This window comes from Arvicola amphibius, chromosome 8 (assembly GCF_903992535.2).
Source record: "Arvicola amphibius chromosome 8, mArvAmp1.2, whole genome shotgun sequence".
Lineage (NCBI taxonomy): Eukaryota > Metazoa > Chordata > Mammalia > Rodentia > Cricetidae > Arvicola > Arvicola amphibius.
Genome location: NC_052054.1, coordinates 23,560,330 through 23,577,368, shown reverse-complemented (window position 1 = coordinate 23,577,368; position 17,039 = coordinate 23,560,330).

The following is a 17,039-nucleotide window of genomic DNA, read 5'->3' as shown; positions in this document are numbered from 1 at the left end:
AGTCCAAGATCCTCCCCTATCCATTCAGGTCTAGGAAGGTGAGGATCCAAACAGACTAGGCTCCCACAAAGCCAGTGCATACAGTAGAATCAAAACCCAGTGCCATTGTCCTTGGCTTCTCAGTCAGCGCTCCTTGTCAGCCATGTTCAGAGAGTCCGGTTTGATCACATGCTCCATCAGTCCCAGTCCAGTTGGCCTTGGTGCGCTCCCATTAGATCAGTCCCATTCTCTCGGTGAATGGGCGCACCCCTCATGGTCCTGACTTTCTTGCTCATGTTCTCCCTCCTTCTGCTCCTCATTTGGACCTTGGGAGCTCAGTCCAGTGCTCCAATGTGGGTCTCTGTCTCTATCTCCATCCAGCGCCAGATGAAGGTTCTATTGTGATATGCAAGATAATCATCAGTGTGGCTATAGTAAAGGGCCAGTTCAGGCCCCCTCTCCTCAGCTTCTCAAGGAGCAAACTGGGGACATCTCCTTGGACACCTGGGAACCCCTCTAGAGTCCAATCTCTTGCCTATCTTCAAATGGCTCCCTTAATTAAGATATATACTTTCCTGATTCCATATCCACTCTTCCTCCATCCCAACTGTCCCATTCCCCCAAGCTCTCCCCATCCTCCCCCTTTTCACTTTTCTCTCCCCATCTCCCCTTACTCCCATCCTACCCCCACCCCCAAGCTCTCAATTTTTGCCTGGCAATCTTGTCTACTTCCAATATCCAGGAGGATAACTACATGTTTTTCTTTGGGTTCACCTTCCTATCTAGCTTCTCTAGGATCCTGAAATATAGGCTCAATTCTATGGCTAGAATCCACTTATGAGTGAGTACATACCATATTCATCTTTTTGGGTCTGGGTTACCTCACTCAGGATGGTGTTTTCTATTTCCATCCATTTGCATGCAAAATTCAAGATGTCATTGTTTTTTACCGCTGAGTAGTACTCTAATGCGTATATATTCCACACTTTCTTTATCCATTCTTCCATTGAGGGGCATCTAGGTTGTTTCCAGGATCTGGCTATTACAAATAATGCTGCTATGAACATAGTTGAACAAATGCTTTTGTATTATGATAGGGAATCTCTTGGGTATATTCCCAGTATTGGTATTGCTGGATCCAAATATCAAGTATCTAACTGTTTTTAGTTCCCCGCTGGATTATCAGGACTTGTACAGAACGGTCCAGTACCCAGGCCACCAGGTTGTCTCAGAAGGACAAGAGTCATAAAGAATTCTGTTAATTGCATTTCTTTCTTAAAATATTTTTATGAAGTTGTGCATGATGACAAATGCTTTTAATTCCAGCAGTCCTAGGGCAAAGGCAGGAGGATCGCTGTGAATTTGAAGCCAGCCTAGTCTACATATGATATTCCAGGACAGCCAGAGCTCCACTGAGAGTCCTTGCCTCAAGACTGAAAAAGATTATCAAGTGCTCAGGAGAGCCTTCCAAATTACTAATGTCAACACTAGTAATTTGAGAAAGGTGAAAGGTCAAGCATTCTGGATAGGTGAATTAATAAACAAAGAGTAAAACAAACAGTGCTTTATTCCCAAACTCGTGTCTTTTAAGTCTTTCACTACCCATTTCAGTGTACAAAAAAAAAAAAAAAGAAAGAAAGAAACTTAATTCCTAGGGGATGGATGAGCATTCTCTAAACCTTTATGCTACACTTGAATTGCAGCTATTAATAGTGAGATCACGGAAAAGTGAGTAAGACATTCCAACTCGTTAATGTTCTCCCAGTTGGTGAATTCACAGCCTGAAGTTCCTGGATACACTGTAACTTTCCATTAATAGCGAAGAAAAACGTCCTTTAAAAAAATTTCTAGGAAGTGGGGCCTTGAAATACTTTAACCCTAACAGAGGTCAGTTCCGTTGTTACTAATTACCCTGCCTCTCTTCCCCTTTTCATCTCTGGTTCTCTGAGCAAGGAGTCAGATACTGTCCTCTATTTCTCCACATCTCTAGGGCTGGATGTGGCTTGGTGGAGATTATGCCAGGGATTCAAAAAGCATAAAAAATGTAGAAGTCATTACTGCTTCTAATTTTTGTTTTTTTTTTTAATTGTATCATTGGCCCCCATTTCTCATGCTAACTTTCTATTGAGAGTTAGTGGCTTCACCCTGGTCACAATTTCATTCTAGCAATGTTCTCTCCTTGCACATTAATGAGTCATAGAAGTTCCCTTGAACTTAGTTGAAAGCAGAAAGAAAACAGTAAAAGGATAAGAGGAGGAGGGGCTGGAGAGGTGGTTCAGCAGGTAAACGACTTGCTCCACAAATGTACCTGACTCCAGATCCCCAGAAAACATGGGCACATGCTCGCACAAGTGTTTATCACCTACCTGTACCAAGAATCTCAAGGCAGATATTTAGCTGTTCCTGTACCAAGAAATTACTGATCACCTGAATCTTTATAAACCAAGTCTTCTAAAAGGCAGTCACAAACTTTTATTCAATTTTGATTCTGAAATTGTTTTCTCAACAAAAGAAGTGGCTTTAAAGATAATCTATGTTTAAACTTAAAACATGTTTAAACTTAAAAAATTATTCATCTGTTCATCCCATGAGGAATCTCTAGTTCAAACTTAAAAACAAAACTAAGCAAAAACGAACAAAAAATGTATTTTTCAGAGTTACATTGGGAATAGTACTGAGGTGAACTGAGACAGTGACAGACTGGAAGGCAGAACTTCCTAATTTCACTTGCGCTCCCATTCCCAATTAATTGAGCCACAGTGCAACATGAGAGGGAGCCAAGCAGATTGGCCATTGTGGAGGCTAAAAGAATCCTACAAAGGAACAGAATGAAAAAGGCTAAACCCAACCTATGTGTCTTCCATAATCTACTTACCATAACTCTTACATATACTCATATAAAACTACAATGGGATCACCATAAGCAATCCAATCATGATAGTTCTCCAATCATAAGACATAATTTATTTATTAAAAATAAACCAAAAGAGGCATTTTTTTTCATGGTGGGAACATTGCAAGCAACTTGAAAGCTGGCAAGAATTACAAGTGTATTCTGAGAACAGTAGACCAGAGTTGGAAACTACCCTATGATGCATGATTTCCAGGAGAAATTTAAATTATTATGAGAAGGTAGACAAAAGACAAAGATGGTGTGAGTTCCAATGGTCAGGCTTCCTTGTCTCTCTATTGGATTTAGCTAAGAAAAAGAATTGCTCTGTAACATCCTATGCTTTACTGTAGTTAGAAAATTTACAAAATTTACAAGAGTTTCTCCATAAGGTAACAAAGAGTCTCATCCTTCTCTTTTCTTCTTCTTCTTCTTCTTCTTCTTCTTCTTCTTCTTCTTCTTCTTCTTCTTCTTCTTCTTCTTCTTCTTCTTCTTCTTCTTCTTCTTCTTCTTCTCAGTCTCACTGACCTAGAACCTACCAAGTCGTCTAGGGTAACTGACTAGCAACTTCTGGGGATCCTCTAATCTCCGTTACCTCAGTGCTAAGATTATAAATCCTTGCCACCATTTACAGCTGCTTGCTTGTTTGTTTGTCTGTTTCATTTACATTCATTCCAATATTTATGCTTGCAAGAGAAGTATTCTACCAAATTACCAGTAAGTTATGCTCCCAGGCCAGGAACCTTATTTAAAAAGGAAAGAGTTGCATATACTTCTTCCTCTTTTTCTATCTACCATGGTTAATATTTCTACATCTTGAAAACCACAGCAACAGGGTTTACAAGTCAAGCCATGTGGTGGCAATGAATGGCGGTTCTTTAAGAGAAACAAGTATTCAAGTTGTTTAATTGATCTGATTGCCTTCTAACAGTTCTGGAAAGTTTCTGTTTCAAACAAGAGCTTATCCTTCTGATAAGTGATGCTACTTGAGGAGAGATGGAAGATACATAGGGAACTTACCATATACTTTGTGCAGGAAGAGAGGTGTGCTGACTAATTGTATGTTAACTTGACACAAGATGGCATCATTTGGAAAGAAGTCTCAATTGAAAAAATACTTCTATAAGATCTAACTGTAGGCAAGTCTGCAACACATTTTCTTAGTGAATAATGAGGAAAGACTCAGCCCACTGTGGATATTGCCTGCTACTCCTGGGCTGGTCTTTCTGGATGCTATAAAAAAGCAGGCTGAGCAAGTCACAAAGAGCAAGCCAGTAAGCAACACTCCTCCATGTTCTTTTCCTCAATTCCTGACTTCAAATTCCTGCCTTTAGTGCCTATGCTGACTTGTTTAGATGATAATGGACTCAACTCGAGACATAGAAGATGAAGCAAGCCCATTCAACCTCAAGTTCCTTTTGTTAATGGTATTTTATCAAAACAATAGAAACCCCAACTATGCCAGGAGATGGAGAGAAAAGTTTTGCATTAGTTACTTTGTAATTGCTGTGGTAAAATGCCATGACCAAAGAAACATAGAGAAGAAAGAGTTCATTTGGGCTTATAGTTCTAAAGGAATAAGAACCCAGAGGCAGTGAAGCACGGCAGCAGAAGCAGGAAGCATTGGGCTTACATTTGGAACCATAAGCTCAAGGCAGAAAGGCCATGAGACTTTGAAATCTCAAAGCCAGCCCCCTCCCCCCCCCCCCAGTGATATACTTTCTCCAACAACATTCTAATTCCTGGACTTCTCCAAACTGTGCCACCAGTGGAGAACCAAGTGCTCAAATGCCAGATTCTATGAGGGACATTCTCATTCAGACCATCAAAAACTTCAGCAGACAGGTCATTTCACTTATAATCTGGAATTACTTACCTGAAAATTGAAAAAAGAAAAACCATACCTCATCAACACTAAAAGGATGAAATGAACGATGATTAAGGACTTAAAGGTAAGACTCTAGGCAACTGTATCAATAAACTTCTAAAATTAAGACTTTTCAGTATACTAAGAATCTCTACCAAGAATTTAAATATGTGGACTGATTCTCTCGGCAACCCTATAAAATGGATACTATTATTTTTCTGTTTTGCAAATGAGAAAATGGGACCAAAAGACTAGTAATATGTACAAAGTTGCACAGTTAATTTTGAACCCAGGCAACAGGCTATGAGCAGAGGATTAAATCTGAAGCTGATACAGTTTATATAATGAGATATCATTTGTGTGGGGCACTAATAATATCTTTAAATGTTCAAGTGTTTTTGTAAAATCTATAAAACAGTCTTAACTCATTTTACATCTTCATTTCTCATTTCCCAACTTCAAATCTCTCATTGCCATTAGAGTTAGAGAAATCTTGTCATTTCTAAAATATAGAGAAGAATAGGTTGAATTGATGTTGCCCTTAGTTTGGGCTTATTGAGATCCAGCCCTGTGGTTTACAGTCAATCTCCTACCAGGCCTAGTTATCACCTACCTCTACTCTACCCTATCACAGGCCTAAGACAGTTCCTTTATTAACCAATGGTATTCACAGCATACAGAGGGGAAATCTCACATCAGAGAAGAGCGATATTATGAGCAAAGTGGCCAAGACCATGATGGAGTTACCCACAGAAACAGCCGACTCAAGCAAACTCACTGACTCTGGACTGACAGTGGGGAAACCTGCATAAGACCAAACTAGGCCCTCTGAACGTGGGTGACAGTTGTGTGGTTTGGGCAGTTTGTGGGGCCACTAGCAATGGAACCAGTATTTATCCCGAGTGCATAAACTGGCTCTTTGAAGCCTATTCCCTTTGGAGGGATACCTTGCTCAGCCTAGATATGGGAGGGCTTGATCCTACCTCAAGTGATGTGACAGACTCTGTTCACACCCCATGGAAGGCCTTACCCTCTCTGAGGAGTAGATGGGGGGTAAAATGGGGAGAAGTTGGGGGGAGCAGGAGGATGGGAATAAGAGGGAACTGGGATTGGTGTGTAAAATAATATTGTTTTAAAGAGAAAAAAGAAAAATAAATAAATTAATAAAATCATATCATCTGGGGAAAAGTCTACCGTCCTGGGGTGATCAAACTAAGGATGATGGGAAGGAGAAGGTAAGAATCACGAGCTGCCAGCCAGATGCAGAGGGAGCAGGAGATGAGAGTGCCATGTGGCAGAGAGTAAATAAGGAACATGGGTTAACTAAGAGCTAGTTAATAATTAGTTTGAGCTATTGGCTGAGCATTTATAATTCATATTTTAAAAGAAAAGCAGTGTGCCTTCCTTTGCTGGACTACACCCTTGGCTCATGCATAGGCTCTTATTAATTACTTGCTAAGTGGATACAAAAGTCTGACATGAGTTCAAATTTCTAATAGACCTCCATGTATATCAATTATAAATTGTTAGTAGGTTTTGGCAATTCAAGGATTATTTACAACAACTACCTAGACACTAACACTTTTAATGCTGGACCCTCCAAGAGTACTAAAAATGCATAGGAAATGACCAAAAGTCTTAAAGCTGAAAGATTCTAAATTGTCAATAAATAAGATTATCACCTATAATTTGAATCCATCCTGATGTGGAAAGCCTGAAACGTCTTTCCATTCTTGGTTTTATGAAACACATTTTATACAACAAAAGGTAAACTGTATATAGTAAGTTGTTATCATTTAACTATGAAATTTCTCCCTTGGGTTCATGTAGTGAGGGTTCAGTTGCTATCTAATGGACTCTGGGAAAGGAATGGAAGCAAGAGCTCTGGGTTTATGGTCATATTACTCCATTGATGGAATTAAAATCTGAGCAGACTCTTCAGAGATGGCTGAACTGTAGACAATGGAAATTTGTTGAAAGATCCCTGGGGCTGTCCCTGAAGAATGTATCTTACCTCTGCAATGTATCCGTACTGCCTTTTCTTTGCTGTCTGTCTGCCACTCTGTTGAACAGTTTTCTCCTTCTAGGCCTTTCCTCCATGATGTCTCTGCCTTGCCCTGGACCTGAAAGTAATAGATCAAATCTACTGTAGACTGGATACCTCTGAAACTCTGACCTGGATCAGCTAAAGGCTGTCTACACACGCCTAGAGGCTGTCTACTAAATCAACATGCCCCTGATAAGAGTGGTCAGGAATAAACATTATGTTCAGGTCTCCTTCCAGGAATGTTTGCAGACCACATGGACGCAGAAATTCTTGGAATTGCAATGCCAGGAAAACCTGTCTTATCTGTCAGTAAAAGAAAAAATTAAGGAACGTTGCAGCTCATTGGCACAATTTAATTTTGACATGGGAAGGTTTTATCACTGCATTAGTTGGAAAATAAGACTATTAAATAAAGAAAAGATCAAATTAGAAAGCAGTAGTCAAGTTTCCAATAAAAAGAAGAAAATATATATCCAGAATCCAAAATACACTTTTGGAGGACATGGGGACTGCTAGCAGTTTTACTAAAACACAAGTGAAAACAGAAACAGCGTCTTCAACTATGAAGGGAATTTATGACCTAGAAAATTACCATGATCAGGAAGCAAATAAGCTATCTTTTTGTCTCGCAGCGTGTAGAGCTAGCGCATCCTTGAGATGACGACTTCATCTCAGCCGTTTGTCGGTGATCACTTGGCTTCTCGGATCCTCAGTAAAGAGGGACACCAAGCTCTGCAACTCCCCACAGTCCCTGACCTCTGGTAGCCTCTGGACTCTGGAACATAGCCTTCTCCCTTGACCTTCGATGGACCGTCCCCTGGGTATGTCCTGGTGCCATTCTCCAGATCCAGAGTCTTTGATCTGGGACGGTCCCAGGGGCATTGTACTCCTGCCTGTCTGTGATTCGTCCCCTCAGAACCATGGAATAAATGTAATTTGGAGAAAGACTGAGGGATATAATTTTTTTAAATTTGTGCAAACAGTCTAGAGATTGTGTGTGTGTGTGTGTGTGTGTGTGTGGCGCTTGCCAGACAACTGTTTTAAGTGTTGAATCATAGCCCCACACCTGAACTTAAACTTTTAATGAGAAGTCAGCTTTCTATTTATGACTACTGCTTAAAATCCAATAAAATCAACTGTCCCTGTTTTATATGAGGAAGATGTGAGAGGTCAGATTCAACATTGCAGACGGTGTACATTCTGTGGGCTGTGACCATAAATAACAATAGACATTAAAAGCAACTACTATGAAAAAGGGCTCTGTAATGTTAATGAGACATTTTTAAAAAAGAGGCAACAGAATAATTTTGTTTTGTAAATTTAAACTTTTTAATAAAGTAAACAATTTTCTAGAAAAACATGGCTAATTTTATTAAATCAATGTTATATGTCTAAATCTTATTTTATTACCAAGAAAAATGTGACAAAATTTCACTTGGTAAATTATGAAAATCCTCTAGTTTGTGACTTTCTCTGGGAGGACAAGAACAGATGTTACTGATCTCAGGTCGGTCACTAGTGGTAAAGCAAGTAAAGGATCCACTCAATTCTTGGTTGGTGAAGCGATGAGATCTTTGGGGTTGCCAACAGGAGCATGGATGGATCAAAGGGAACTGCATCACTGAAAAGTCATCTAGCATCAGCGAGAACTTAAGAATATCAGTAAAGAACCATAAACAACCTGGAGGCAGTCCCGCCATAGTCTCTCTTACCCAATAATTGTTTACCTCTTAGAAAACCTTGGCGGAGTGGGGAGGGATTTTTCGTCTTGTAAGTTTCTTAAATCTTTTAAGGTCTTTTACAAAATTCTTCCTGAATACTAGAGTGAACCCACCAATCCGGAGATAAGAGCCACAGAACACTCCACCCTTTCCTCTTGATTCTTAGCCCCATTCCTTCTTCCATTCCACTCTTCTTTCAAATTTTCTGAGTTTTGGGGTAGATGATAAAGACATGTTATCATTTTCTTACATTTATGCCTGAGCAATGGGTCAGTATATCATAGCAACAGCCTTTTATTCTTAGCAGACAACTGCCAGAATATGAGTCTCCATAGTAACCACTGCCTACTGCCAAAATGAATTCTTCCATAACCCAGACAGACAGTTGCAGTAATCTAAGGCATAAGCACAAAAGCTTTAGAATGCAATTATTTGATAGTCAAATCACATTTATTTAACAAAACAATAACAGTGGCCTCCCCACTGATTATATCCCAGCTATAGGTCTTTTCCCAGGCTTATTTTAGAAACATAAGTTCCCTCCTTGGGTTAAAGTTTTTCATTCATTCAGAAAGCCCTTGGTTACACCCACAACAACTATGCCACTACTTGGGTGGAATGTTTATAATGTAGCACACATTATTCATAACTGAACAGGGCTATTGGTGACAATTCTCCCATGGCAGCTTACACAATGCCTGCTAGTACTACAAAAGCCATCCGGCTGGGAGGAACTTATTGCTTAATCAGTCCCAGCCTGATTTCTTCATGTCCTACCATCAAATTCAGTGTGTTTAGAAAGTACATCTCACCTTCTGGCTCTGGCATGCAAACAGCAGCAGTGGCAAGATACCTTGTGGTTTTGCAAATTCTTAAGAGATCTCCATGGCTAACAACTATTTAAAAGGTAACCTACTCCAAGCACTAGAATTTTCCAGCAACCATGTGGGTCTTGATACTGCCTTTTATACTCATGCAAGGTGATTTCATTTAAAAGTCTGATTTCTGTTTTTATTACTCTTCCAACTGTTATTCCACATCTGTAAGACACCCTGTGGTTAGCACTGTGTAATGAAATCTTTTACAGGAGATGGGCAGCGTTGCTGAATGTCTCGCTGCCTTCCATTTCAACCAAATGCCAACTGACCTTAGATTTAGCTGCCAAGGGAATAATCCTTTTAAAATTACTAAGGTACAAAATAGCATAACAATAGTCCACCACTTGCATCAACTTCTTCATCAAAAGAGCAATGTTTGGTACAGCTGTCTGAGTGAGAAATACTATGCTTATGTATCCCTCCCTAATCCATAGTCATTTTCTAAGAGCCATCCGGTCTCTTCCTGCATCTGCAGCTACTGATATAGGGACTGTTGAGTAGTTCTTCATTCCCAATAAATGCTACTAGCTGTGCTTGAGGCCCAAATGGGAGATGGGTTGTGTTCTCACCTAAAACATGCTCTATTTCAATCAGTTCTCTGGGTTTTTTATTCTACTTTAGGGTCGTGGCCACCATCCTTTCTTCACCTATACCTGGCTACAGAGAAGGCTCCAAGCAGGTTAAACATCCATCTCTTGTATATTTTCTTCCTGGGAGAAATATGTACAGCATATACCCTGGGTACAAAACTGCTCACCTCAAAGACAAGCTTAATCTTTTTGCCTATACTACTCCACCTCCCCATTTCTTTAGTTTTGTTCCCATGGTGAACTGCCATTCAGGTTTTAAGACTGACAACTTCCAGGCACCTGCTAGCTTCTAGCACGACCATTCGGCTTTCTTTTAAATGTATCCCACCCCCCAACCCTAGATTGATGCACACCTTGCCACATTTGCTTTTGAATGACCAGGACAGACCCTATTATCCGTTTTCTCCATTTTCATCTCTTCCTTAACACTTTAGCTCTACCAAAACCAGTTTATATTCCAGTTTAATCATTCAAATCCACCAGAGCATCTTCTGCCTCATAAAGACTGCATTCCTTGTGGGCCTCAGCAAAGCCTCTAAAGCCACATGCCAGTCCCCAAATATCTGCTGAATCAATATTTTCCTTTACTCTCTTGTGAACACAGCTCTATTGGTCCTGATGAACTGAGCACAAAATGCCACCTTCTTTCATTCCCAATTCTCTCTGCAATGGTCTATTTTCTTCCAGTTTCTGATACTCATGGAGAACTCATCCAGGAAACACCAAATGTCCCTAATGGCTCCATAAAAAGCAGGTTTCTCTTGTGTTGCCTCAGGCTTTGAATTGAGGAGCAATTACTCACCTTCTTGGTTTTCATAGTGACCACACTGATCCCCATATAACCCCTACCGCACAGCCTCTACAACAGGCTATGGCGGAATCTTCATTTCTTATTTAAAAGTCTGCTCTTGCCAGTCATGGTGGCACATGCCTTCAATCCAAGAAGATGGGAAGGAGAGTCAGGCAGATCTCTGTGAGTTCAAGGTCAGCCTTGTCTATCTAGCAAGTTCCAGGACAGCCAGCATTACACAGAGACCCTTTTTCAAAAATCAAACAAACAAACAAGCCATGCAATTGGAACCACATACTGTTATCCATTGCATCTAATACATGTGCTACTCCCAGGGACTAAAATGTAGTGTGGAGCAGCGGGCTGCGTTCCCGCCGCCCCAGCTCCTGGTCACCTGCTAGCTTATGCCCCGAAATAACAACACACAAACTGTATTCATTGAAACACTGCCTGGCCCATTAGTTTCAGCCTCTTACTCACATCTTGATTAACCCATATCTAATAATCTGTGTAATACCACAAAGTGATGCCTTACTGGGAAGATTCTAGCTTACATTCATCTTGGGCCGGAGCTTCATTGCGTCTGGCTCAGAGAGGAGAGGCATGGCATCTGTCTAAGCCATCTACCTCACTTCCTTCTTCCTGTTCTGTCTACTCCACCCACCTAAGGGCTGACCTATTAAATGGGCCAAGGCAGTTTCTTTATTAACGAATGAAATCAACACAAACAGAAGACTCTCCCACATCACTACAATATATTCTCTAGCTGATCATTCATTTGTGGGTCTCCATACCTACCTGGCAAACCCCGTTTAGTAAGGAAGTGTGACACCTTATTCTATGTAGGAAATATGCTACCTAAGTTTTCCTTCCAAGGATACACTGCTTTGAGACAGCTCAGCCTTGATCAAAAGTCATAACCAACAGGCAACATGGAACAACCACTATAGTGCTTGCACACCACACCAAACCACATAAAGAAACCACTATAGTGCTTGCACACCACACCAAACCACAAAAGAAAGTGTCTTGTCATTGTTTTATTGCAGTGTAGAGACACTAAGGCCATGGAAACTTTTGTAAAGAAAAGCATTTATTCTGGGGATCGCTTACAGCTTCAGAGAGACTTAGTTCATTATGATTATGTTAGGGAAGATGGTGGCAGGAGACAGGCAGGCTGACATGGTGCTGGAGAAGTAGCCAAGAACTATATTCTTATCCAGAGGAGAGAGAAATATTGTGAAACACTGGGCCTGGGGTGGACTTTTGAAAGCCTCAAGGTACACTCCTGGTAGCGCCCTTCCTCAAACAAGCCTTCTAATTCTGAATTCCACCTCTATATTCAAATGTATGGAATCCATTCTTATTTAAACCACTACGGCAAAGCAGCCCTATCTGGATTGCCCCCATAGATGTCCCACCCTCAGATGTGTTGCATGTCTGTCACTTACAGCAGCACACCTGCAATTGCTCATCTCAAACTCATTTTTTGGTTCTATTTGTCCCCATTTAGGAGACAATTAGATTTTGTGCTTTTTCCTGGGAAGACACTAACAAACATGTATTCACTTTGGGCAGGGTAGTAAGAACTGGCCAAATAAATGGGTCTATCCATGTCTAGCTTGGTGAACCAATGAGTTCATCAGGGTTCTGTACAGAAACATGGCTAGCTCAAAGGCTGTGCCACTGAAAGGGTTGGAGCAGCTTGGGCAGCCACACAGGAAAGTGGCAACACTGGTTGGTGGTCCCCAACATAACTAATAGGCAACTCCATTAAAGAAAACCCTGTTCCCAGTAACTGCTTACTGCTTTTGTGACCTTGGGGTGTGGCCTTTTGGGCACGATAATATTCTCAGCTTCCTGTACCTTATAAGTTTCATTAGCTTCCTAAATCTTCTGAGTTTCCGTCCTCCCTTTAGCCGTGAATGCTTCCGTCTAGAAGAAAGACATCCTACACAGCATCCTCAAGTGACATGTAACATCTATATGACAAACAATTATTCCTAGCAATCAAAATATGCTAAAATTTTCCAACTGATAGAGTGGACAAGGTGGAAGTTGTGGGGAAGGAGTGGAAGAAGCCAAGCATTTCATTGCTTTCGTGGACATAGGAAGGAACGTTAAAAGGAAGATGATAGTATATTTTGTATTTTGATGTTCTCGTGATATTGGGATGGAAGAAACATCCAGAAAAACAGAATGTGTTAGAAGTTAACATGACAGGAGACAATGGGCGTGGTGAAAGAACTATTCTGGAAGGCAGGGACAAAGAGGACACACATGACATAAGACAGGAGGTTAAGAAGAGATATGAGAGTCCAAGAGGGAACATAGGGTGGGGAAAGAGAACTAACATGGACAAATTTTGTTTGAAAATGGCATTATGATGCCCAATACTGACTGTCCTAACTTTTAAATCTAAAACTATATAAATAGAAGAAAAACAAAGCTACTTCCAAATTCAATGGGCACTTGTTTGACTTAGTTGTGAATTAATACATAAACGAAGAAACCTAAGTCAGCCACTGTAAAGTAAAAGCATGGTAGAAATCCTCAAACAGGTCTTTATAACAGGAAATGAACAAAAACTTCATCAACCTGCAGATGTAATAAGAGGTGGGGAAAAAATTCAGATACCCTTAAAAATGGAAGGCATAAATTAAGTGTACTGCCCCCTCACTAAAATAAATAGACTATATTCCATCCTGTAGTTAAAGATGAAATATCAAGTATTATTTTCTATGAAATCTAAAGACTTAGGAGAAAAATACAACTATTTTAACACCAACTTTACTTTCAAAAATATCTCCAATATGCCTCACAATATGTCAGGTACATTTTTCTAGCAAAACATCTAGATATAAAGCATTTTAGTTTTGAGTATGAATGTCTACATTCCGGAAATACAAGAAAATTATGTACTTTTACAGTTTCATAGTAACAACTGAAACCTATAGTTACACACAAAATTTCACACAAATCTAAAAGGGAACAACATAAAGAATAGAGATAATGATCTTAGTTCACACTGGAAACTCAAATGTCTGACAATTTCAAAATTGAATGCTTTCTGATGAAAAATGTTGTAAATCTGAGAAGTAGTAATGCTAGAAAATGTTTCCAGTGTGGATGGCGAAGCTTTAATACTGATGCCAAGCAGAGGGCTTTCCAAAACCTGAGAGCATTTCCAACACCAGAGTGTAGGAATAAATAAAATCATAGAGAACTTAGTCTGCATGGGAAAGAAGCATTTGGAAGAAATGAGCATTTGAAGAAGTTTGCCAAAACAAAGGTAGCACATTGTATCCATCAGGCTAATAAAATTTAACAATGAGTGCTAACTCTTAGACAGTTGGCTGAATGAAAGGAAAGATTACTTTCAGTATTTTCAGTGGAAATGTGAGCTGAGGATTTCTTGGAAGACTGTCTGGCAAGATCCATCACATTTAGAAACAAACAGCTAATTCCACCCAGTTTTCTTCAAAAAGTCCACCCCAGGAAGGTAGAGGTGCTGCAGTGCCAACTCAAATGTGAGAATTGTTTGTTGTAAATACACCATGTGGTCAGACATTAGGATAAGCAGAATGTTGATGACCACAGCAAGGAGTGGCTGAAAGAACTATGTAAAACTTTTCAAGGCTACTGTAGTAGTTCTATTTGGAGGCTTCTGAGGAAACTTATAATGTTTTCCCTTATCGTACTGTAGCATCAGGACCAGAAAATACAGGGGATAGTGTTTTCTTTTTCCATCCTCTTCAATACCGTACAAGCATTTTTTTAATAACAGCCGTTCCAAGAACGTTGTCTCATCATGATGCATATTACTCTGATGATTTGTAGTGTTGATCATTTTTCATATACATTTTCCATATGCATTTTATATGTATTTTCCATGTCCAGGAGCTTGTACATACTAAACACACAGCAGTTCACATCATTTTCAATGGGATGTTTGTTTTCTTAAGACTAAGTTACTGGGAGTTACACCTTTCAGATAGTAGCTATAAGCAGAAGTATCATCTACAGATATTTTCTCCCATTCCATACATTTTCTTTATGTTCCATTGACCATTTCCTTGGCTATGTAGGAAACTTTAAATGTAATACAATCTTTATTTGTATATTCTTCCTTCTGCTGTGGGGATTGCATATTAAATGAGAAAAAAGAGGGAGTAGGAAGAGGAATCGTTCACACTGACGTCATAGATGTTCTTCTGTGTTTTCTTCTAGTGGGTTTAGAACTTCAGTCTTACATTTATCACTGTGGTCTGTTTGAGTTGATTGTGTCTTGTGAGATAAGGGCCCAAGTGAGTGCCTCTGTGTACTACATGGAGTTTCCCAACTCCATTTTACTGCCCTGTCTCTGTTTTTCCTTTTGAATGTTTGACCGTCAACATGTCAATTAATTTTTAGACTCTCTAAATATGTATTCAAATACAATGGAATACTGTTAACCTTAATAAAGAAAAATTCTGCATTTGTATGATATAGACAAACCTAGAGGACACTATTGTAAGTAAAACAGGACAGGAATAAGAAGACAAACATGCATGATCACCCACATGGAATCCAAATATTTAAAACACAGGAAAACAGAATAAGAAAGTGTGTCATCAGTCAGGAGCTGGAAGAAATTGAGATGTTGGTCAAACAATACATGAAGAGTAGTTCTACACCTCTAAGAACAACACAGTAATTACATTTAATAGCAAAGCATTACATATTGTACTTTTGATTTGCTATGTAGATCTTATTTTTTCTCACCATACACAGATAAATACAAGGATTGATGGATATGTTAGTAATGTCATTATAGACATTATTTTGCAATGAATATATACATCAAGCCTTACATTATATACTGAATATATGTAATTTTTATTTTCCATTTCTTGCAGCTGGAAAACCTGCATGAGACATGAAAACATCCAACTTAGAGAGTGTGGTTACTTTAGAAAAACATTTTAGGGAGTAAACAGAAAGAGGAAAATATTTGTTTAGAAATCTGAAACAAATATAAGCAAACTGTTAATGCTGGTTCCAACACTGAGTACAAGGGCACTTAACTATTTCCTATTCTCTTCCTTATTCCTTATGAAAATAACTGAAAATGTATTTATTTTGAATGACATAACACACATGATGTACACTGAATGCCCAGTCCTGGTTTAAATTATAGGAGAGAAACTTAACAGTAGAGCTGACTATTCTGATCGTAGGCATTCCTGCGAAGTGGAAAAATGAAATTTGGGGTTGTCTTCACACCAGAGAGAGAGGTGAGGTGGCCATTTTCTTTCAAAATAATGCAGTTAAAGTACAGAGTAGACATTCAAGTGACCGTTGAATTAATTATTGATTAAATTTCTGAATCCTATTTTCATTCCAAATCTCTATCAGGATATATATATCTACAGCAGTGTTTCTCTATCTTTGGGTCTCAACTTCTTTGGAATTGAACAACCATTTCACAGGGATTACATATCAGATATCTTGCATAGCAGATATTTACATTACAGTTCATAACAGTAACCAAATTGCAGTTGTGAAGTAGCAACAAAATAATTTTATATTGAGGGTCACCACAACATGAGGAACTGTATTAAAGGGTCACAACATTGAGAAGTTCAAATCCAGCCCTTATGTTCAGGTAGTTCGTCTCCTGGTGTTCTTCTCTGCTAATTCAGATTAGAGGATATCTTTGCTGACTGCCACCCTGTTCACATTCTCTAGCAACTTATCATGTCTTATCCTATCTCCAAACACCAGTCCTTTCTGTCTTCCAAGGAAGCTATCAAGGTCTATGACATTCTCGGGTAACAGGAGTATGTTACTTTTAGACCTCTGAGAAACAGATACTGAAAGAGGATTAGGTGCACAAGCGAGAATGGGAGAAATGTTTCACAGGATCGAAAGGAAGGGACAATGGAGAAGAAGCCCTCGGGCTATAGGACAAGTCTGACTCTTGTGAAGCAAGCCTGGGTAGGAAAAGGCTCTGGGAAAAGCATACAGTTCTCTTAGTCTTTTAAGACAAAGTTACCCTTTAAGAAAGCTTAGTCACTCTGGCTGTGGATCCTTTATGGTGTTAAGCCATTTGAAGGGTGACTTTGAAGGAACCTTGGGATGAACACAGAGGGGTGGGGTACGTGTAAAACCCAAAGGCCCTCCAACAGCAAGTTCTGAGATCATTTTCATATCTGCCATCGGGAAAGAATTTATAAATGTTCCTTTAGTGTTCCTTGCCTTGGTAACAAATGGACATTTTCTAGTCTTCTTTGGA